This window comes from Panthera uncia, chromosome C2 (genome assembly GCF_023721935.1).
Source record: "Panthera uncia isolate 11264 chromosome C2, Puncia_PCG_1.0, whole genome shotgun sequence".
NCBI lineage: Eukaryota > Metazoa > Chordata > Mammalia > Carnivora > Felidae > Panthera > Panthera uncia.
In genome coordinates this window covers 110,151,367-110,176,045 of record NC_064810.1, presented here as the reverse complement: position 1 = coordinate 110,176,045, position 24,679 = coordinate 110,151,367, and the positions used below count along the sequence as shown (strand labels likewise).

Sequence of the window (24,679 nt, the reverse complement as noted above, 5' to 3'; positions counted from 1 at the left end):
GTGTCTGATGTAAGTTTAGCTATCCCTGTTCTCTTTTGGTTTTCACTTGCATGAGATAGTATTTTCTAGTCTCCCATTTTGAGCCTGAAATGAGTCTGTTTTAAGAAACATATAGTTGTCTTTTTTTAAAAAATCATTATCTATTTAGCTACTACCCCCTTGATTGGACAGTTTAATTCATTTATATTTGAAGTAATTTTGATAGTTAAGGATTTACTAATGAATGCCATTTTATCATATTTTGGCTGTTTATAGTTCCCTTGTTTCTTTTTGTATTGTATTTTTTGTGTGTGTGTGAACTGGTGATTTTCTGTACTTTGTAGGCTTTGATTCCCTCTTCTTTACCTTTTGTGTATTGGCTATAGGTTTCTGCTTTGTGGTTACCATGAGGCTTACATGAAACATAGATAAAACAGTCTATTTTAGGTTGATAACGATTTAACTTTCATACAAAAATTCTTCTGTTGTACTTTCGTATTAAGAATTGAAGCTTTCTCAGGCCTTTAACATGAATATTCCTGTTCCACATTTCTTGCTCCATCTTGAGGAGGAATTCTCAAGATTGTATGCCTTCTTGGATCCTGAAAAGCCAGGGCAGGTGCTGACAGTGCTGAATACTTAGGTTTGTATGCTTTCTCCTAACTCGGCATATTTGAACCTCTTTCTGTATACACCCACTAGCTATCTGCAAAGGCACACTCACTGCCATTGGGGGCACATGTAGGGAGCTGGCCACGGGATGTGTGTGTGTGTGTGTGTGTGTTTGTGTGTGTGTGTTTGTGTGTGTGTGTAGAGGTGAGGCATGTGAAGCATTAGGGAAGCCCACGGGCCAGTTAGGGGGATCTGCAGGTGAGGCAATCTCAGAGGCTGCTGAGTGGGCTTCTTGATGGAGTCTGCAAAGCAGTTAGCAGAATCTGCGACTCTTTGATATGTTTCATTCTAAGTTCTGGCTGCTGTTCTTCCAGCTGCTCATTGCCCCTCAGCCATGCAGTTTACGACTTAGTAGTTTTGGTGGAGTGAGAAAGAAATGGGTTTGTTTGATAGTGTCCCACACAGCTGGGGAAATTAGGTGCTCACTCACATGTTCTCACTTTCCCCTACGGGAGAAATTATGGACTGAGAAGGTCTCTCTTGGCCCTGACCTGTGCCTCCTTGGGAGAAGGGAAAAGCCATTCTAGACTCTTCTTGGAGCTTGGCTCCTAAGCTCTGGAAAACAGTAAGCGGGTTTTCTGATTTGAACGTCAAATGCCTTTTGGAGTTTCCTCAGATTTTCTTCCTGACAGATCATTTTGTTCCAAGGCCATTTACGGACAATCCACAAGTTAACAGCAGGGGCTCTAAATGATGTTTTAGATTCCCCATTCTCCCTGTGATGGAAATAAAGAAGACAGAAGACAGCCAGGTGGGGAGGATAAATTACCTCTCTTGGCTTTGGAGTCTTAGGTGATTAAGAAATGATTGCCTTAGAGTGACAAGATCAGTCTGAGAAGCTTCCTTGTAGGCAGTATCTCAACTCTTATTTTCTTCTTGACATTTGAGGGGTGAACTTATGAGTTATATATGTAATACATAAGTGTATGTATATATTACATGTATATTATATATGTAATATATATAAAATATGTTCAAGTAACATTTTACTTTATAACTTCCATATGTAACAATTTGTTCTCATAAAGGAAAATTTCATAGTATTCATCTGTAAGAGGAGTTAATACAATCATTCCATTAAAAAAAGGCACTCTGTTGAATAAGGGTTCTTCTCAAATCCTTTCCATCATCTAGGGCATAGTAAATAGGAAATAACATAGATTTTTCCTATTTTATTCAACCACAAATAGTCAACAGATCTATTTAACATTTTTTTTTCTACCATCTATGTGCCAGATATTTCCTTTTGCTGTTAAACTCCTTAATATGCCTGTCTCCTCTGTTGTAAAAAAAATCTGACTTACCATGGAAGAAATGCATCCTATTTAAAATCAAGTTTTGGACCCCTCAAAGAAAAACTTATGTATGCCCAGACCCCATATACTTCTGATTATCTACTGATTTGTGATGGGTGAGCAGTTACAGTTAATTTTGAGTAAGCTTTTACATCCTGATCTAAAGCATTGCACAGTGTGTTTGGTCTAGCAAGTGTTTAGACTATGAAATGGTACACTGAGACTTCTACTTCTGTTCCAAGATGAGAAAACACAGAAATTAAAAAAAATAAGTAACAGAAATCATAACCAAGATTTTTGAATTTGAAAAATGTATGTTTTAATCTTATGTTTGGATAGAATTGGAGTCTTTTTTTTTTTTTTTCAGAGAACTCTCCTTTTCCTATTTGCTTTAATTATTTTCTGTTGTTCACTCTCCTTGTTGTGATTAGTTCTAGATTTTTTCAATATTTTTCAAAAATCCTAGGTTTGGAAGTTTATTGATCATGGAATTTTTCTCCATTTCTTGAAAGTATAGCAAATCAAGTAAAAAGTACACCTGTTAATAGTTAGAATATTTGAAAATATTTATTATAATATATGACAGCTATAGTATAATGACCTATGTTGTAAAACTCCATTCCAAATTTCTTATATTTCAATTTATTATTTCCTTACTTTACTCAGTGAAAAATCAATTGTATCCTTCATTATTACTACATGCTAAGTTCTATGCCAGGCTTTGGGAATATATGAGTTGAATGAAATTTAGTCTCTTTCCTAAGCCTGCTAAGAATGAATATATACAAACAAATTTAATTATTTGTTGCTGAGTGAAATAGCCTCATCATAATAAAATGTATTTGTACCAGAGAGTGGGAATTCATTTACTCTATTTGGCTGGGAGGGGTAAGTGAAGATACATTGTAGGAGGTAACACTTAAGCTGGGTATGGACAAATGAATAGGTAAATGTTAGAAAGAGATAGCGGAGAGCAGCAGTGGGTATGGCGTGTAAAGGCTTTCTAGATATGTGCAAAAGACTAAGAAGCATAGCATAACATTATTTGTTAGAGGAGATACTCATTCTTTTATTCTTTCATGTGAAAACATTTAAGTGACTTCATTTACCAAATGTTTTAAGAGAAACAAAGATATTTAAAAGGTCCCTGTCCTTGTGGAGAAAGATAGCAAGAGATAAGTCTAGAAAAGTAAACAAGATCATGCTAAGAAATACAGATTATTATCCTGATAGTGATGAAGAGTCATTGTTGACTCCAGCTAGATAAGAAATAAGAACACAACAGTGAAAAAAGGTAATACTGGGAGCAGATTGGAGGTGAGGTTAGGGGGAGAGAGGAGAAATAAAAGAGATGGAGTTCCTTGAGGAAGCATTTTAGGAACCCAGTGATATAATTAAAGCTGAGTAATGGAGTGATGAGAAGTTACTGACATACAATTAGATGTAGAATCAAAAGGATTTGGGAAAAGAAAGAGTTGGGGTCTTGGAAAATGGAATGGATAAGGTACTAAAAATCAAGATAAAAACTTAGGTATAAGAATAAATTGAGGGGTCAATTACTTATTTGGGGACCTGTTGAGTTTAAGCTTTATTTATAGTTTACTTCCAATCCAGTCCACTCCTCTGAGACCATCTGACATCTAACTCCTTACATGATGTCCCACAGATGCTTTAAACTTTCAGTCTCTATGATTTTGAGCACTTTATGTACTTCTTATAAGTGGAATCCTACAGTATTTTTATTTTTGTGGCTGGCTTATTTTACTTAGCATAATGTCCTTAAGGTTGATCCATGTTGCAGCATGTGTCAGAATTTTCTTCCTTTTTAAGAACTTATGATATTCCAGTGCATGTATATGTGTATGCAGTTTGCTTATCCAGTCATCCATCCATGAACTTTTAGGTTGCTTCCATGTTTTAGCTTGTGATGTATACATAGGGGTATACAAATATCTCTTTGAGACCTTGCTGTCGGTTCTTTTGAGTATAGATTTAGAGGCACACTTGCTGGACCATGTAACAACTCTATCTTGTTGAGGAACTGCTATGCTGTTTTTCATAGCAGCTATACCATTTTACATTCCCATCAACAATGTACAGGGTTCTGGCTTCTCTGCCTCCTTATTTTCTGTGTGTGTGTGGTTTTTTTATCCTGAAGAAATCTCCTTATAGTTTTGATTTGCATTTCCTTAATGATTTTTGATGTTGAATATCTTGTGCTTATTGGCCATTTGTATATCTATTCTGGAAAATGTCTATTCCAGTCCTTTGTTCATTTTTGAATCAGGTGTTTTTTTAATATTGTTGAGTTTTAGGGATTTCTGTATGTATTCTGAATATTTATCAGATATGATTTGCTAATATTTTCTGTGGTTGCCTTTGTATTCCATTTTTAAGTTTATTTTTGGAGAGAGAGAGGGAGGGAGAATGTGTGTGCACCAACAGAGGAGAGGCAGAGAGAGAGAGAGAGAGAGAAAGAGAGAGAATCCAAACCAGGCTCCATGCTGCCAGCGCGGAACCCCAAGCAGCACTCCAACTCACAAACCATGTGGTTGTGACCTGAGCTGAAATCAAAAGTTGGTGCTTAGCCAACTGAGCCACCCATGTGCCCCTGATATTGTCTTTTGAAGCACAAATTTTTAAAATTTTCATGAAATCTTTTTTTGCAAGAAATCATAAAGCAGTATTTTTTTTCTTTTTATAAAGATCTTATCCTAAAGTCATCTCATAGTTGAGCAGATGATACAAATATATTGCATTGCTTTTCAATTTCAAGAAATACTTTCTCAGATATAAAATATCACTTTAATTTTTTTTGAAAACTTTAAAAATATCTTTTAATACAACTTTTTCTGAAGAGATGTTATACAATGCCTGGATCGCTGAGAAATCTCTCATGATCAGAACACAAGTAGTTTACTCTAATTCCCAATTTTTGGTAATATTATTCAAGATCATTTGAAAATTATTTGCAGTAGCTTCAGTGAAGTTTCCCTTGTGTAAGCAAATAACTCTCAAATATTTGGTGGTAGTGGTTTTCAACATGTGTTGAGTATTAGCTTTTATTTCTTTTCCATGGTTTTTTTCCCCCTTTCAACAAGTAGTCTAGTAAAAATGGTATTGTTTCAACAACTTTAGAAACAAATGAGAAATAAAAATTAAAGCCCATTTAGAAATTTCATATTATTATTTTGTGTGTAATTTTGGAATATGGAGGGCATCAGGGTGGGTTCAGAGAGCAAGGTTTATAATTAGCTATACCCTAAGTGAGAGAGGTTTGTCACATCTCAGAGATCTGGTGCACAGGCCAACTTCATGAGTTGGGTAGAGATACAAGTAGGCAAGAGGTCCAAATTTGGGGAGGGGCCCAGTAGCAAACAGTATTGACAAAAAGAAAACTACCAAGAGTGAATTGTATTATACATGACAGGTTAATTACTCTTGATTCCTTTTATAGTCTTTGCTATGTGTGGAAAAGTGTGTGAGGGTACAAGTCTAGGCTCCCCACTTGGCCTTTTCTGGCATGGGGGGAGCAGAACCACAGTTCTGTGTTGTTTGATTAGAGTGGTTATTATCTATACATTTCTGCCTTGCTAAGCTGCCCCTTTCCTGGTCCTTTTGCTCCTTTTGCTAGAGAAAGCAGGGTGTGTGTTGTTTCGTTTTGGTGTTTGTTTAATCTGTGCCTCATGGCTTTTCTAGGTTGTGGCTTTTTTTCAGTGCCAAGTCTGGGATACAGGAACCAAAAAGAAAACCCAAAGAACTCCCCACCCTTTGTTCCTTAGGCCTGGAGCTCTGTCGCCAGTCTGCCTTCCTCTCTCCACCTTTTAGAGACTTCTTACATTTCTTTTATACATAATGTTCAGGAATTTTAGTTGTACTTACTGGAAGAAATAGGCAAATGGATATCTAGCCTATCTTTCTGGAAGCAGAAGTCCATTTCTACATGTTTTAGTCTCTCTGAATCACTTTGATTTAGGGTTGTCTCTTGTATATAGCACATATTTGGGTCTTGTTTTGTGAGCCAAACTGAAAATTATTTTCTTTACATGAGAGAATTAAGTCCATTCACATTTATAGATATGACTGATAGGTTTGGTCTAAATTGTCATATTTTGTCATGCATATTTTGTTTTATCTGCTATGTGTCTTTATGACATGTATATTCTTTGTATTGTTTGACTATTTATTATTTGTGTCTGGGAAGGTTTGTATTTTTATTCTATTAGTTACCTTTGTATTTCTCCTTTTTATAAATACCTTTAGATCTCTATTTTCTTATCTAACCTTTTATTATCTCATTTATACTACTTTTTCTACACCCTTTATTGCCTACCTACAGCAATGAACTTTTTCTGTGTTCCTCTTTCCTTCTTTGTTTTACTAATTTTTAGTTGCATAATTTCTGCATCATCACAGTATATAACATTTGCACCTTAGTCTTCCATCTTTATCCCTCCTTGTTTTAGTCTTATATATTTATTTATATATTTTAATATGCTCAACGTTTATCCTTTGCTAAAAGTTTCCCAATCATTGCTTGGTTCGATGTTCATTCTCTAGTAAAGTCCTTAAGAAGAGCTGCTGAGTACAGAATCTCCTGAGTTCTTATATGTTAGAAAAGATTTTACTATGTTTGATATGTTTTTATGATATTTATTTATTTATTATTTTAAATTTGATTTAAATCAAAGTTAGTTAGCATATAGTATAATAATGGTTTCAAGAGTAGAATTCAGTGATTCATCACTTACATACAACACCCAGTGCTCATCCCAACAAGTGCCCTCCTTAATGCCCATCACCCATTTAGCCCATCCCCCCACCCAACACCCCTCCAGCAACCCTCAGTTTGTACTTAGTATTTAAGAGTCTTATGGTTGCCTCCTTCTCTGTTTTTATCTTATTTTTCCTTTCCCTCCTCCTATTTGTTTTGTTTCTTAAATTCCACATATGAGTGAGATCATATGATTCTTACCTTTCTTGCCTGATTTACTTTGCTTAGCATAATACACTCTAGTTCCAACCATTTATTGCAGGTGGCAAGGTTTTATTTTTTCATTGCCAAGTAGTATTCTGTTTTATAGTAGTATTCTGTTATATATGTGTGTGTGTGTATGTATATATATATATATATATATATGTATATATGTATGTATATATGAATGTATATATGTATATATGAATGACACATCTTCTTTATCCATTCATCAGTCTATGGACATGTGGGCGCTTTCTATAATTTGGTTATTGTTGATAGTGCTGCTATAAACATTGAGATGCATGTGCCCCTTCAAGTCAGCACTCTTGTGCCCTTTGGATAAACACCTAGCAGTGCAATTACTAGGTTGTAGGGTAGTTGTATTTGTAATTTTTTGAGGAAACTCCATACCATTTGCCAGAGTGGCTGCACCAGTTTGCATTCCCACCAGCAGTGCAAAAGAGTTCCCCTTTCTCCATATCCTTGCCACATTCGTTGTTTTCTGAGTTGTTAATTTTAGCCATCCTGACAGGTGTGAGGTGGTATCTCATTGTGGTTTATGTTTTATATTTGAAGGACTACTTGGTTGCACATAAAATATTTTTTTCATATTTCTTTCATTGAATAATTTTATAAAGATTGATTCATAATTTTCTGGTTTTATATTTGGTCTTGAAAAGTCTGATGTCAATCTGATTATTTTGACTTTAAAAATGCCTTTATCATTTTAAGTTATTTTTTGCCAATTATCCACCAAAATTTTTCAATGTGTAGATTCAGGTAATATTTTTTTACTGTAACTTTTTCTTGGACTCTAGTTTTTATACAGTATCATCCAACTTCTATTACTTTATTTTTCTTTTTTAATGGCTCTGATAATGTAAATAGTCTTTACTTTACCTGTCTTCCAAATATATTTTTACCTGTCTTCTTTACCTGTCTTCCATTTCCACTAACTTCTGACACTTGTTATTTCTTTATGTAATTTTTAGTCTCTTGGTCATTTTCCTGCATTTCTTCACTATCCCTTATTATATTTTCATTTGGCCCTATTCTTCCTTAGGTGAGATAAGTTTGTCTTTTTCTTGCATTTCTTTCCTGAGTTCAATCATTTTTTTTTTTTTTTTTTTTTTTTTTTCTTCTTTTTTTTTTTTTTTTTTGGCCATTTCTATTTCTGATTCAAATTAGTTTTTTTTACATTAAAGTATTTGATATATTTACTCTTCTCAATAGAATGAACAAATTTTTAAAAATAAATGTTTATTTTCAGAGAGAGAGAGAGAGAGAGAGAGAGAGAGACCCAAGAAGGCTCAACACTGTCAGTGCAGATCCCAGTGTGGGGCTTAAACTCAGGAACTGTGAGATCATGACCTGAGCTAAAATCAAGAGTCAGATGCCCAAATGACTGAACAATCCAGGTGCCCCCAATAGATGTTTTCCAGGTGTTGATAGCCTTTTGATCAAGGAAATTATGTTTTTGAAGTTATTATACTTTTGCTTTCCTTTTTTTTCTATTTTCTACAACATTTAGCATATGTTAAGCTTGCCCAAGACTTTCAGTAAATATAAAACTGTTCTGTAGCTTTATATATATATAGATTTAGTAACTTGAATAATTATTTTATCAAAATATTGAATTAGACTGTTGCAAACTATAGCTTAAGGAAGGAAGCAAATACTGATCACCTTCTTTGAACTTGTAATACTGAAATATTTCTTAGTTTTAATCTCTATGATTCCATTCATCTACTCACGAAACAAGGTATAGGAATATTTGTTTAGTATAGCATTTCTCTAACTTTAATGTACTTATCAATGACTTTGTGATCTAAAATGGAGAACCAGATTCAGTAGGTCTGGAATGGCCTGTAATCTGAATTTCTGCAAGCTCCCAGGGATGTCAATCCTGCTGGTCTGAGAACCATACTTTGAGTATATACTTTGTTGTATGCTTCAGACTTCTATCATAGATCATAATTGGAAGGAGCATTTGTATTGTTTATTTGGTTACAAATTATGATTTGATATTTGTGTACCTCCGTAGTGTTTTCTATAAAGAAAGACCTTCCTTGAGGGGTGACATTGGAGCTGAGATGTACGAAGCCCACAAATTCTCTTGTATCTCTTGACACTTTTTTCTTTTATCTGGATAGATGTACAGGACCCTAAGAAGGCCCTTGTATGTAGGGTTATCCTTTGGCATTTTCTGGAGTTTCACTGGTCTTGGAAGGCACCAGGATCCCTATTTCACTTCTACCTCAGTTACTTCCTTATCACTTTACTCCATTTCTTCAGTTACTGTCTTCTTGGAAGCCATGGGCCCTGGAAATACCTAATATCCTTCCAGCTACTAGCCTAGCTGAATAGCAGAGTTTGAGAAACAATTTCAGTGTCAGTTTGGGTCAGAGAGCATTATTGCCTGAAAGTCCTCTGTACCATGAACGAAAAAGTGAAATTGCCTTGGAGCCAGGTATCGTGGGTTAATTTCTGGTGCTGTACTGGGGTGCCTGGGTGGCTCCATCAGTGGAGCGTCTGACTTTGTCTCAAGTCATGATCTCGCACTTTGTGGGTTCGAGCGCCACGTCAGGCTCTGTGCTGACAGCTTGGAGCTTGGAACCTGGAGCCTGCTTCGGAGTCTGGGTCTCCCTCTCTCTCTCCCTCCCCTGCTCATGCTTCTGTCTTTCTCTTTCTCTCAAAATAAATAAACATTAAAAAATAAACAACAATCTGGTGCTATATTTATAACTTCTACATGTAAAATTACATTTACATGTAATTAAGTTTCATGTGCAATTAAGAGATATTCTGACAGTGTAAAAGAAAATGACCTTTATCATATTTGTGTCCGTAATGGGACCATACTACCCTTATCATATGTTGAATTAAGATTTTTATAAATTTCCTAAGTATCTTGGGGATAGCACAATTATATTGCATTGCAATTTTTATGTTAAATGTAAACATTTAAATATCCATTTTATGCAGTTGTTTAGACATGACTTCACTTATCAAAATATTGGTAGCCTCAACAAAAAAGAAAAAGTTGTTCCTCTCTCAAGCTCTGCTCAGAATGCTGTTGCTGTGTATTTATCTTTTATAATATTATTCAACCAATATGACAAGCATTTTGACCCATTTTGCACTTTAATCTTTGCTTTTTCTTTTTCATTGAAATAAATTAGGATTGAATAATGAAAATTGTGTTTTAAGAGGCAATTTCTCAGCCATAAACCAAATTCTTTTTACCTATGAGATAGCAAGTAGAGTGTTAGAGATAATACAGCAATATAAGAGGAAAATACAAGTTTGTGAAAAATACTTAAATTCCCAATTCTCCCTTTAAAAAGTGGATTCAGTAATTTGATGATGTAAGTATAAATGAATCACTAACATTTGGATTTGATTTTTTCTTCCATTGCATGTGATTGCTGAAAAATGGAATTCTGCCTAAAATAATAATTTTTGAATTTTAGCAATCATTTGTGGAGTTATGCATACAAATTATGCACATTCCTTTAACAATCATATCTGGAAAGGAAAGTTTCTTTCCCTGATGTTCTCAAAATTACTGACTAAAGGTCATTTTGAGCATAAAGTTGAAGAGATAAACTTGCAAAAAAATGCTAATGCATGTACTCAAGCAACAGGCCAGACAACAGTCAAGCAAATTTTATTAAAAAATACTAAACTTGTTTTTTGATTTACCAGTTATTTTTCATCATTTGTTTTTTTTTAATTCTGTTTCTTTTTACTTTATAGTTACTATATAATCATTACATAAAAAGTATGTTGAAAAGAAGAAAAAACATCACATGGATTTCTTCTAGTCATTCAAATGTAACCACTATTAATACTTTGATTAATGTTTTTCTGTGCATTTATATCCTTGACATTCTGTAAAGTTATTTTTGTTCTGATTATTTTTACTTAACATTTAACCTAAATGTTTTTCCATACTAAACATTGTTTGAAGATTATTTCTTTTAGTGACTGTATATTATATCCCAGAGCTGTACCATATTTTGGTATTGTATTCCCCTATTGAATTGTTTCTAATTCTCATATAAATATGGCTATGATGAACATTGTGCACTAAGTTTCTTTGTATATAATAGCTTTCTCTGTGTTTAGAAGACCCAGAAAAACATGCAAATTACTGTATTAAAGAATAAAAACAATCTCTTGATACAATCATTTTTCTCCAAAATGATTGCATTAATTTGCATTCATATTAGTAGTAGGAATTCTAAACAAATAAGTCTTCTTCAATAAAAGACAAAATGTTTGAACTCATTTTTTTGTAAATTAATGTTTATCTATTTTTGAGAGGGAGAGACAGAGCATGAGTGGGGGAGAAGCAGAGAGAGAGGGAGACACAGATTCCGAAGCAGGATCCAGGTCTGAGCTGTCAGCACAGACCCTGACATGGGGCTGGAACCCACCAACCATGAGATCATGACCTGAGCCAAAGTCGGGCACTTAACAGACTGAGCCACCCAGGCACCCCTGAATTAATTTTAATTATGAATCTATTGAGATCTTAGAGCTTTTATTTTTTATTTGTAGTTAATCCTTTGTTATTTTTTCTATTTACTCTCAAAGGAAGTTTCCAAAGATAAAGAATGAGATTTTACACTTTGTTGACTATTAAGGGGGAAAAAATCTATGAATAGAGTATGTCTTGCTATTATTTAGGTGTTTTTTTTTTTTTTTAATTTAAAAAAAAATTTTTTTTTAACGTTTATTTATTTTTGGGACAGAGAGAGACAGAGCATGAACAGGGGAGGGGCAGAGAGAGAGGGAGACACAGAATCGGAAGCAGGCTCCAGGCCCTGAGCCATCAGCCCAGAGCCCGACGCGGGGCTCGAACTCACAGACCGCGAGATCGTGACCTGAGCTGAAGTCGGATGCTTAACCAACTGAGCCACCCAGGCGCCCCTATTTAGGTGTTTTAAGAGAGAGAGAGAGAGAGAGAGAGAGAGAGAGAGAGAGAGAGAGAATGAATGAATGAATATATCCCAAGTTGAGGCGGGGCCAACTGCAAGATCATGACCTGAACTGAAATCAAGAGCCAGATGCTTAACTGACTGAACCACCCAGGTGCCCCTCATGGAACCATTTTCTTAATTTTGTTTTCAAATTGTTCATTGCTGGTGTGCAGAATGACAATTGATTTTTCTGTATTCATACTGCATACTCACAATGTAGTTCAACATGTTCCTCTATCTTCTGTATTTCCTACAAAGTAGCAGCTGGATTAAAAGTCTTTTTTATTATTATTAAAATTATTAATCAGACTTGGTATCCATCTCTTTGGCCATACTGTAAGTGAGGCTGTGTTCTTCCATCAGAAGACACATAGTGTCTGGGTTTTGCTCATTTTGTTGTTAGCAACATGATGCTTAGTGCCTAGACCTGCTAACCGCAATTGGGCTTTAAAAAATGTGACATTCTAATTGTATCACTTCTTTTTAATATTAGCTGTATTATTTTATAAAGAGCTTTTCCTTCTTACCTATATCTAGGTTGACAGGTAGTATAGTTCATATGAGACAGTTTGAATAACTTCTTGATTTTTTTCCTTTATGTACAGTTTTTAAGATGATGAATTACTTTACTGTCATTCTCAGAAGGTAACTAGTTTATTGGTTTACTTTTTAAACATTTTTATATACCCATGAATTTAAACATTGTTAATGTGCTTCAATCCATTGCAACTTTTCTCCATATTAAAGCTTAAACTGTTGGATGTTTGGTCAGTGGGAGCCTCTTCAAATTGGCTCTTGTGTCCTTTTGACGTGACCCTTGAATTTGATGGCTTCCTTATTATCTGGTAAGATGAAGTACTCTTGGCTCAACTGGTACATTTCTTGCACTGAAATCAGTCATTTTCCAAGAAGTTCTGGTTTCTTTCACTGTGAAATGTTATTTTAAGATCACGGTCTGGACACTTAGATGCTCACTGCTCATGGGTTGGTTACTATAGATCATTTCTAAGTCTTCTTTAGTAGTCAGAAGTATGAAATGTTACATGTGTAAAAACACACTGAATCATTTACATTTAAAGATGAAATATGTTGTGGTTTTACAATGACATTTCCTCTTACTATGATCTTATAAATGCTTCTCCACGCTCTGCCCCTCCCAAAAGTAAGACACTTAAATGCATTTTATTTGCCATGGCTGATCATCTGAGCCTCCTCTGGCCTGCTGTTTTTATTCATGCCCCTCAAGTTTTCTTATAGTTTTTCTAAAGCTCCCAAACAGATTAAACTGAAAGTATGAGAACATGAGGATAGATAGATGTTTTTAGGAAGTTTCCCATCTATATAACAGCAAAACTGTTTTTACATTAGATTTAAAACACTATAAGTTAATACTGTAAGTGCTTAGAATCCAGATACTTTAAGATAAACTTATTTTTACTGTTGAATATTTAATTGTTTTATTCGAAGATTCTAAATTTGTTTCCATCCTATATAGTACTCTGATTTGGGAGTGTCTCAAAAAGTTAGGTAGTCTTTGAAAAGACAGCTTTATAAATGTACAATAATGTAATATGTAAAGAATTAAAATATTGAGCAGCATAGATGATTTTCATCTAGCTGGCATATGATGTTTTGCTTTTGCCTATAAAGTGTTTTGATGTACTGTTTTACTGATTTCATTTCATTGTCTATGCTTCAATTAGAACTCACTGAGCTTCCTTAAGGCAGTTATTTCAAATTTTTTTGCCAGGTAGGAAGATCTCCATTTCTCTAGGGCCAGTTACTGGGGCTTTGTTTTGTTTTTTGGTGATGTCATGCTTCCATGATTCTTTGTGATCCTTGTAGCCTTGTGTCAGTGTCTCTGCTCATTTGAAGAAGAGACACCTCTTTGAGCCTTTGCAGACTGGCTTTGGAGTGAAAGCCCTTCAGCAGTCAGCTCAGCCAGAGAGTCAGAGCAGACTGGCTGATAGGGTCCACCAGTGGACAGGCCACGTGCCAGGGACTACAAAAAAGTCTGTTACTCACTGGGTTCCCTTTCCCCACGGGATGCTTGTGGGCCAATGGGATTTTTCTTGATAGTGCATTCTGAGCAGTAATGTAGGCACAGGGAAACTTTTTTCTTTCCCTTTTCAATGCATCTTTGTTCATTCCTGTATTGCACTTACATGCTATTACCTCTCATTTGGATTCCAGAGCTCCCATGAAGGTATTTTCTACCGTGGAGAATTGTTAAGGGAGTGTTGATGTGGGCATATTAGGCTAGAACCTCCTGTTCTGTCATTTTGCGGATATTACTCTTCAACATTTTCTTTCTTTTTTTTTTTTTTTTTTTTGGTTCTTCTTTTGATGAAAGACATTTTGGCCCCAGGCCTGCTTCAGATACACGAGATATTTATTTTGTTGATGAGTTTTTATATTTTGAAATTGTATGTTGATTCAAAAGGCAGTTTATGAAATGGATCTGTTTGTTTCTTTTAGTGCAAGTCCTAATCTGGTAATTAATAATAGATGAAAGAAAGCCATTCTCTTGTGCATTAAAAATTTTCGGGGCACCTGGGTGGCTTGGTCGGTTAAGCGTCTGACTTCCGTTCAGGTCATGATCTCACCGTCCGTGAGTTCGAGCCCCGCGTCGGGCTCTGTGCTGACAGCTCGGAGCCTGGAGCCTGTTTCAGATTCTGTGTCTCCCTCTCTCTCTGCCCCTCCCCTGTACATGCTCTGTCTCTCTCTGTCTCAAAAATAAAAATTAAAAAATTTTTTTTTTCATATAGCCCTTTCAGTATTTTGATCCCACTCAAGATTCCCTGTTATAAAGAGTCACATTAAATGTTCTGCTGACCTTTCATCTTTACAAAAAATCTATGGCTAAACCCTCACTCTCCAATTTTTTCCCTAAGGAATGTAAAGATCCTACAAATTACAATAAACTGGTGATGTGTGTACTTTAATTTCTCGCATAACGTGGGGTACTTTGAATGATTTGTTGAAACTACAAGCATATTTTAATAGTAAAACATGTACTTGTGGCATTGTGGAATGGACAGGAATCAAATTTATGGGGGATACCCTACTACCTCACACGAATTAGTTATATTCCCCCTTCTTTTCGTTCCTTTTTAAAAAACCCTAGCAGTAGCATACGGGATGTTTTAAAAATAAAGTATGGCTAATTAACAAAGTATAGAGTCTGTAAGTAGCATGTTTGAAATTTCCATTTCCCAAAGTTCTTTTAACACTTCTTAAACCAATTTGCCTATTTCAGTGTACTTTGCCTGTTACAATTTCAAAGGACATGTCCTTATGTGATTTGGTGCATAAAAATTATACCAAATGAGTATTCCTGATCTTTCCCTGGAGTATTTAAGAAAAATTATGTTCCGTGTTAGCTTGTTAAGCAAGATGTCACTAGAAACTCACATGGAACCTCTGATTCTCACCATTTTACAACAGGATAAATAGTTAAGAAATTCGGCCTTAGGTGGCGCTTGTCTTTTCTAGTTAGTTCATGGTCTCTTCATCTGTCAAATCAATAGCCCTGTAAGCCTGCTGTGTTCATTTTTGACAGGGAAGTTCTAGTTCACTTTTCTGGATCTTTTCTGGACAAGAACGTATCAAGGACTGCTATCAAACCCTTTCTTCCTGTATCTCAGGTGAGAGGAAAAAGTGACTTATTATTCTTAGCCATTTTGAGCAAGTCTTGAATTTGTCACAGAGAGGGAGAGAAAAGTAATTTGCATCCTAAGGTAATCTAAAATAATAGCCTTTGTATGTGCATTGGGATATGTCTAAATATGAAGATAGTAAAATTGTCAAAGAAAGCTTACAGATAGTAATGAGGACAGAACAAATAGTTCAAAGGAACATTGATCTTTGAATCTACAGGTAGCTCTTGATAAGAGCACTACATTTTTCTATTCTTGGGTAGCAAACTTCCTTAGATTCATCAAAACAACCTCACTCAAGAGCCTGCTGATCTTTTTTATGTGATTTTTCATGCCTTTGAATACATTTTTAATAAGATTTCACTGTTGAAAAGACTGGATTTTCTATTTCTTGTTACCTGCTGTTGTGTTTATTTTCAGACTAAATCAAGATTATGACTGTTTCACATACCCATTTAGTATCTTTAAATTTTCATGACCTATATTGCCTCCTTTTAAGAGTGACAAATTTAGCCATCAAAACCAGAATGATAAAACTATGAAGATGTCTTTTACACCAAACACCAAGACTACCAAACAACATGAGTAATTTTCTTTTACTTTATAAAAGGAAAAATGCAGGAAATAATAGTATCTGTATATAGGATCATGCCATAATTTGAATTAGCTCAGCACTACTGTCAAAACTGTCCTGTTTGCCGAGCCCAAGATATAAGAAGAGTTGACAAATCAAAAATAGAAGCTCATTTTCCTTACAGTAATTCTATGCAAAATGTTTTAGTACATTTGCATTTTTTAGGATGAATGGAAATAGTCAAGTTTATGTGCAAAGACTACCACAGTAACTATCAATAAGCTGATTATTAAGAGAGTTACTAGGTTTGAAATAGCTTGCCAATCGGTGACAATCATGGCACACATCTTATAGGATAAATTAAAACACCCTAGAATCAGTGACCTCACTGTCAATAATATGTTCTTATTCTCAGGGGAATCATGTACTAAATTGTTAAAAAATTTGTATGAAATTAGTGGGGGAGTTTACATTTCTCCATTCTTGTTTTTTTTCATTATTGTAATAAATAACCAGAGTCTTTCAGTCCTATAATCTAAAAGTGCTTTCTGCTTCTCCCTCCTGCTTGCCTAAAGTCCACCACAAGGTTCAAAGTATCCTGGAAGAAACATCAAAAGAATGATGACTTCTGTAAAGGACTTTACCACACACTCTTAACTGTTGATTCTATATTGAACAGCCTTAGGCATATGGGAATCCTTGTTCTGGGAGCAAGAAGCCTGTCAAGTAGGATTTCTGACACTCCTAGTGTAGATGCAGTTGACTTTATGATAGTAGACTACCAAGTAATTCAAGATCAAATGAATAAGAATTAATTACCTCAGACTGAATTAGAGAGCAATTTAATCATGCTTAAGGTTTTATTTTTTTTTTTTTAAATATGAGAACAGGGGCGCTTGGGTGGCTCAGTCTGTTGGGCGTCCGACTTTAGCTCAGGTCACGATCTCGCGTCTGTGAGTTCGAGCCCCACGAACTCTGGGCTCTGGGCTGACAGCTCAGAGCCTGGAGCCTGCTTCCGATTCTGTGTCTCCCTCTCTCTCTGTCCCTCCCCCGTTCATGCTCTGTCTCTCTCTGTCTCAAAAATAAATAAATGTTAAAAAAAAAATATGAGAACATTTGCCTGCCTTCGTGATTTATCAATTTTAATAGGCTATCCTATTACAATGTGGAAAAACCCTCTTAAGTAATATCTTACTTAACTGACTCCTTACAATTCAGTAAAAGTCCTCACAAATAAAAAGAACTTAATACACAAAATAATACATAATTGGAAAATTTAAGAAAAATGATTTCATAAAAATCAAAGGCAAACTATTGGTTCTATTGACAGAATAGCTCAGAATAATGGTTAAATATTAGGCAGGCAAAATGCCTTTATCGTGTTTTGTTGCTCTTTATTACATTGCAGTTATTGGCATGCTTTCAACAAAAATCTTATTTAGTGAGGCACGATAAATCCACTACTGAAGAACAAAGCATATTCTCATATGGAAATGATGCCACGGGGGCGCCTAGGTGGCTCAGTCGGTTAAGTGTCCGACTTCAGCTCAGGTTCCTGAGTTTGAGCCCCACGTGGAGTTCTGTGCCGACAGCTCAGAGCCTGGAGCCTGCTTCGGATTCTGTCTCCCTCTCTCTCTGCCCCTCCCCCCTCATGCTCTGTCTCTCTTTCTCTCTCTCTCTCTCTCTCAAAAATAAACATTAAAAAATTTTTAAAAAGTAAAAAATTAAAAAAAAAATGACGCCACGATGTAGTTTTTGGTAACTGCTCTATCATTTATGTATTCCCAGACCAACAGGTAGGAGAAAGAGACACTTTCTGGAAGGACATAAGTCTTGGAGATCTTAGAGAAACAGAAGTAATTCTATATTTGTAAGTACTGCAGGCAAAACTTAGTAGGCATGCTTTGTATTGTATGTTTTCTGAACCCCAGCCTTAAAATATGTTCTTGTAAAAGCGATAAAAGTACTTCTGGCAGATAAAAGTGATTGACTATGGCTCTTGGAAATTTACAAAGCCTCCGGAGAGAAATCAAATAGCAAGCCTTAATTTCAGATGACTCTAGTTATGTTAACCATATTAACAAGGATAATTTTTTAAATTATAATAAAAAAGCCAAATAAACAATATCAAATTATTGATACTGAATTAGAAAATAGCTAAACAAATGTATATGGCCAAAACTTCACCTGTGTTAGTGAGAATGCAATTTGGCCAGAAGCAGGGACTAAGAAGCAAAACAGACAGCTTGCCCTACTGGCATTTCGACTCAGCATTTCACATAACAGAAATAAAAAAGTAATTTGTATCCTTAGATAAACTTTAAAAAACGAAAACATTCTGTAGAGCACTAGTCTCTAAATAAAGTGAAGCCATGAGTCATTTCAGTAAGTGGCTAACTCCTTGACTTTTGAAATACTGATAACTGTAAATATATGATGATCTTTGACCCTTGGAGGTATGAAAATCAAGTGAGCAAATTTTTATTTTACTATCTTGAACAGACAATAACTTTGGTTATATTTTTGTTTGTATTTTGGTTTCTACTTTAAGTACCTTCTATGTTTTTTGGATAACCAGTTATTCTAAGCTTTTTTTTTGATGGGGCACCTGAGTGGCTCAGTTGGTTAAGCATCCAACTCGATTTCAGCGCAAGTCATGATCTCAGTCTTGAGATCAAGCCCTGAATTGGGCTTCATGCTGAGCACGGAGCCTGTTTAAGACTCTCTCTCTCTCAGTATCTCTCTTCCCGTCTCCCTACCGCCTCTCTCCACCCATGTGCTCTCTTTCTCTAAAAAAATAAAAATAAAAAAATAGTCATTTCTGCAAAACATTGCAAGAGAAAAAATTGTTTTTAATACTTCTGCCCCTCTGAGTTTTCTTTTCACAGAGGCCATGTGGTGAGTGGCATAGTACCACCTGCAGACAGAGCAGGAACTAAACAAATTATCTCCTAAAACTAAAATGTTTTATTGTGACCCTGTTTTGTTTAGTTTTACAGATCTGCCTTATACGTTCACAATGGATCATTTACTCACTTCTGGGTTTTTCCACTGAATTTGGTTCAGTAAAACTAGTTGCTAAAAATAGATGCTTGGCTCAAATATGTTCCTTAACAAAGGTTAGATCCATCCTTTTTCTGTCCTCAGGGGTAACGAATATTCACTTTGTGACTTTGCTGTGAAACTATTTTTCTTAATGGCACAGGTTTTAATTTTCTAAGATATGTTTCCAAAATAGCTTGTTTTTTGTTTGTACAGAAAGAACACCAAGAAGAAGAATGAGAATGATTTTCTCATCCCTTATGTGTACTAAAATCTTAGAGAGTAATATTAGTATACTCTGGATTCAAAGCCTAAGGATTTAAAACCCATATTTTCATGGGAAAAACGATAATTTTTGGTACTACACTGCCTCTTGGTGGTTCATTTAATATTTAGTTCAATTACAAAATGTATCATAAAATATAAGAAATCTAAAAATTGCAGTAACAGAGTTTTCAATATTTTAAGTTCATTGAGTTCCTAAAGTAACAGCAATGTAAATTATCTTGTGCTTTGTGTGCATATCAGAAATGAATGAGTCTATATGCAAAGGAGGGATTGACATAATATGGAAGAGAAAGTCAAGCCAGGCTGAGTGTAGGTCATGATTAGGTTGGAAAATCTCACCTCTGAACATTCATTGTTCTGTGTCCAGACATTACTAAGCTTTACTTGTTCGTTTTTAATTTATATTTTGATGCCCTAACAGTAAATCCTAAAAATTAGGTAAAAGTTTAAAACCCCTCCCTATTAAGTTGGCTAAATTTAATTTTATTTGGGAATGTATGTGTGTCTATGGGACAGGAAACTATGCCAGGAACTCTAGAAAGACATAGGCAGATAAAATTTGATTTCAATTTTCAAGGAGTACATCAGCTATTATAACGAAGAGAATAGTTTGTTTTTTTCCTCTTGATATTACCCAACATTTGTTGATAGATTGGGTAATCAAAAGTGTCAACTATTCTCCTCTTTATAGTGTAATTTATAATTCTCTGAAAGGTGTTATACAAAGAATAATGATAAGACTGTGGAAGAAAATAGCTTTCAAAATTCCATGTGTTGCTCTCTATTGGGTGAGGACCCATGGTGTGGTATCTGATTGAGGTTATAAGAAGTGCTTGACTTATGATCTTAGAGGCATAAGTGCTTTATGATCTTGGAGGCATAATTGAGTTGAGTTACGTATCAATATAAGTTTAAAAATCTTAAGTTTCAAGTCCTTTGTGGGTAATGCAATCCAGTCCTTCTAAGGATCTGGTTCCCCTGGGAAGCACCAACTAGCTGAGTTGTAATTTACTTTGGTAGTCCTTGCTGATTGGCACTTGAATCGGTCCTTCTCAGGGCAGTGACAGCCCATCTTTTCTCTGCAACATCTTCATGTAGATGAAATCTTTTGGTCTTCCAGTGGGTCCTTCCAGGTTTTTATGATTTTGTTTCAGACTTCATTAAAAAAAAAAAAGAGAGAGAGGTGGATTTTTAAGTACTGGGATGATTATAAGAGGATTTAGTTAAATTAGGCACAGGACATGGTCTCAGACCAAAATCCATAAGTTTGCCAAATATGAGTTCACTGGGAGAGAATCTGTGCCTGCTTGTAGGTAGGGGGTGCTCTCATTTTTAACAAGGCTGATGGTAAAACTCTATGGGTCCTATCCTAGAAGGTTTCAGAGTCTTTGCCAATGATTTGCTTTAGGGTTTGTTTTATTTGCTTTATTTGTCCAGAGGACTGAGACTTGTAGAAATCTGCAAACATTTGTATAATTCCTGGACAATGGTAGAAATAAATGACTTTCTATATATAATATCTTCTGGTGTGCCCAAAGTGACAGTTATGTAATTAAGACTTTACTGCTGCCCGAGCCATTCAGACATCATACACCCTGTAACTAAACAAAGTCTTTTATTCTTTATGGGCCTTAGTTCTATAAAATCCAACTAGTTCCTGAAAAGTTGGTTTAGGGAAAACTTCGTGCGTTCACTTTGAAAGAATACTTTACCTGTATTCTGATGAATAGCTGATGAGTATTCTGATGAATAGCTCATGTCTTTGATATTTTAAATAATTTGTTTATTAGGCGTAGTAAAAGTCTAGTGTCCTTAAAATCTCTAATTCATAGGATTTTGTTGATGACACAATACTAACCAAACAAATAGGGACTGTAGTGTGGGAATTATTTTATTATGCAATTCCCATAAACCAGTCAAATTTTTCTTAGCCCAATTTGTGTAGCCTATGTGTCCATTGTCCTTTGTGAGGCACATTTTGAAAATGAAGAAAAATTTCTTACAGTACCCAAACTGGATCTTCTAAGTTTGGAGTCCACTGTGGGTTAATAGCTTTTGAAACTCTGTCCGCACAATGGTTGCCTTTAGAAATTTTGTCCTTCTGCCCTGCCTGGGCTCCACAATAAGTCACTGATAATCTGACTAGGCAGTTGTAAAGCCTCTGAAAGGCAGCTATCAATTCTCTGTGAGGTATTTAGGTTCCCAGCAAAATAAAAAATCCTCCCCTAAAAACAATTTATTCTGTTGCATGGCAGAAACCAAACATATATTCTGAAAGCTTCTGGCACACAGATAAAAGAGGTCTTTAAGATGAGTAACATCAGCTGGTGAGAAAGGCTTGTGAATTACCCTGGAGCCCCAGGTAGCTTCTCAGTGACATCAGCTTTGCTGGCACTCCAAATAGGAAAGTCTGGTGTTCCTCGCATTAAGGCAAAAACGTGAATTATATGGCACTTTGGTTTCCTTCCTGTGTTGACATTCATCAGCTTAATACCTTGCTCATTTGCCTTTTTCCAGGCAGCTAGTGCTGCTTTTCATCCTGTTGTCTTCATATGGGACCATGGTGTTTTTTTGCAAGATCTCAGTTGTTCCCAGATCAGGTCTCGTCGTCGTGTCTGCTTTCCCAGCTACATGGTGTGTGGCCAAGAAGGGACTCTTGGAGGTGGATCAGACTAGGTCAGGAGATGAACAAACTTGGATCCTTAAGCAGGGCGTGTAATTAGTTACCAGCTAAAGACATCATGCCCTCTGTTCTTCTTTATGGGGAAATTTACTAATGAGAACCACTGTCTAAAAGGTCATTGACTCTCCTTTCCTGAAGTCAGTTGGAGGCTGAGAAGGATAAAGAGATACAGGAGAGCAGAGAGAGCAGAAATGACAGAGAAAGGAGGAGAAGCGTTCTATGAAAAGAGATAGTATCTATAAATCTCACATTTTTTCTTCCTCTTCTGGCTATCTACATCATTCTAAAATTTTTTTCCTTAGGATGATTTTTATCCCATAGATACCAGTAATTTATTTGCTTGAGATGAGGCCTAAAAACCTCAGCAAACACATGAACTCCAAATCAGAAGAACCATCCTCATCTTCAGGCAAGTGAAAGGTGGATCCTTATTTACATTTCAGACATGACAGAAAGACAGTAGCTTTCTAAGAGAAAGGCCTACAGGCAGTATTCATGGCATTTCATATTTTCCAACCATACCTTGCATAACAGACTTTATACTCATTGGAAAATTCCCCATTAACCCTTCCTCCACCCCCCACCATTCTATTTTCTACTTCTATGAGTTTGACTATTGTAGATACCTCATATAAGTGGAATAAAGTCCGTGATTTTGTAGAATGTTACTCAGTTTGATTTGTTTGCTGTTTCCTCTTGATTACATCCAGGTTATGCTTTTTTTGTGTGTGTGAAAAATACCACAGAAATGATGCTGGGTACTTTGTAGTGCATTGCTGTTGATTCTAAATTGAATCACCTGGTTGAGATAGTTGAAGGGTAGCAGAATATGCCACCTGCAAATAGGCCCCCTTTACGTGAGGATCATTTTGAAAAATAGTGGACCTAGGAGCACAGTAGAAGTTGCCTTTTTATAAGGAATATTTATGTTTATAAAGAAAATCTATATTTGTAAGGGTGTCTCCCTTTCTATACTAAGAAGAGAAGACTGGCACTAAATCACAAGAGTCTTCTCCGTACAGAAAGTGCTGATGTCAATCTGCCTAACAAACCTTACTGTTATTTACTGTGCTTTTTCCTGGTAGAGACCCATAACTGCCCACCTCCACACATTTCTTTTGCCCTCAGTTGAAGGTGGTTTTCAAAGCTGGTGGTTTAGACGGGCTCAGGGAATTTTATTTTTCTCTGGGTATTTCCCATGTATACAGGAGGTAAACATGTTAATTAAACCCCTGTCTTTCTCTTGTTACTCTGCCTTTTATTACAGGAGTCTCAGGTAAGAGCTCAGAGAGGCAAAAATTATTTTTCCTACCTTACCCTGCATCTACAGAGAGATGGGTGGAGAGAACATGAGGTGGCACATTGTAGGCAGGAAAGTGTGACAAGAAGCACATAGTACGAAACTTTTGGGCATTATCAGGTAACTACGTACACAGAGACAAACAGCATCATGTACTGTACTGAGGACTTGGGTTTCATCTGAGAAAACTGGGGGAAAAGTGTTACTTACTATAAAGGTGTTTGAAATTGAGTCCATTGGGGCTGTGCAGGTGCACCGTTAGGGTGTGTTGCCAGGGTACAGTGTGTGAAAGTTACTCAAGCCTCTGCAGGTAGGTATTTGACACAGATAATGCACGATGAATGCTTGTGGGGAGGCCGTACTCCTCCCTAACTTGTTTTCAATGGCTCCATAAACAGAAAAGCAAGCAAACTAACAAATGCCACAAACTGTCAAATAGAACTCCCATCTCCCTAAAAGCTTTTGATTTCCCTTGAACTGTGCAGTATTACTTCCTTTCAGTGGTATAGGAAATATATTGGTAAAATTCAGCCACAGACAAACCTGTGCCCATTCCCAGAACTGGGAAGCATGCCCACATCTATTGAGACTGGGAGAAATTTAAGTTGGCTTTATTGGTTCCGCATTTTGTGCACTTGACCTTAATATTGGTGATCTGAGGGTATGTGCCATTATGAGTAGCTCAGAAGATATTCAGAGACACCTTGACTGAGCCCAAAAGTACAAAAGTGGGTGACAACTACAAGGTGGGTCGGGTTCTTTGGGTAACTGCCTGCCATTTTTCTCTGCTCTCTGCTTTTCAGGTGCTGGTAACTTTGGACTACCTCTAGAATTCCCTCATAACCACCCAACTTAGATCCACTCTTTCTTGAAATGGTAAGTGCTCCCAGTTGTCTCCACTCCTCTTGATGTTATCAAAATCTCCAGTTTTCAGAGTGCCAATCTTAGCACTAATTTTGATGATATCAATAACAACATCAGTGCTTTACTATGTATCAATTAGTGTTATCTGATTAAAGTAATTCAGGGGCGCCTGGGTCTGTCAGTCAGTTAAGCGTCTGACTTCGGCTCAGGTCATGATCTCCCGGTTTGTGAGTTCGAGCCCCGCGTCAGGCTCTGGGCTAACAGCTTGGAGCCTGGAGCCTGCTTCGATTCTGTGTCTCCCTCTCTCTCTGCCCCTTGCCTACTCACACTCTGTCTCCCTCTCTGTCAAAAATAAAC

General features: G+C 36.1%; 1 protein-coding gene across 2 annotated transcripts in view; it reads left to right on the top strand.

The window, feature by feature from the left end:
* The window catches only part of LOC125921920 (arylacetamide deacetylase-like 2), a 195,919-nt gene that overhangs the window by 101,990 nt on the left and 69,250 nt on the right, over positions 1-24,679 (top strand). The window contains exons 2-4 of one of the 2 annotated variants that reach the window (XM_049629681.1): positions 15,475-15,559; positions 17,934-18,015; positions 24,262-24,334. The gene's annotated coding sequence lies outside the window, so the exon portion shown is untranslated. The remainder of the gene's footprint in view (positions 1-15,474; positions 15,560-17,933; positions 18,016-24,261; positions 24,335-24,679) is intronic. The other variant, XM_049629682.1, reaches the window with a different exon arrangement.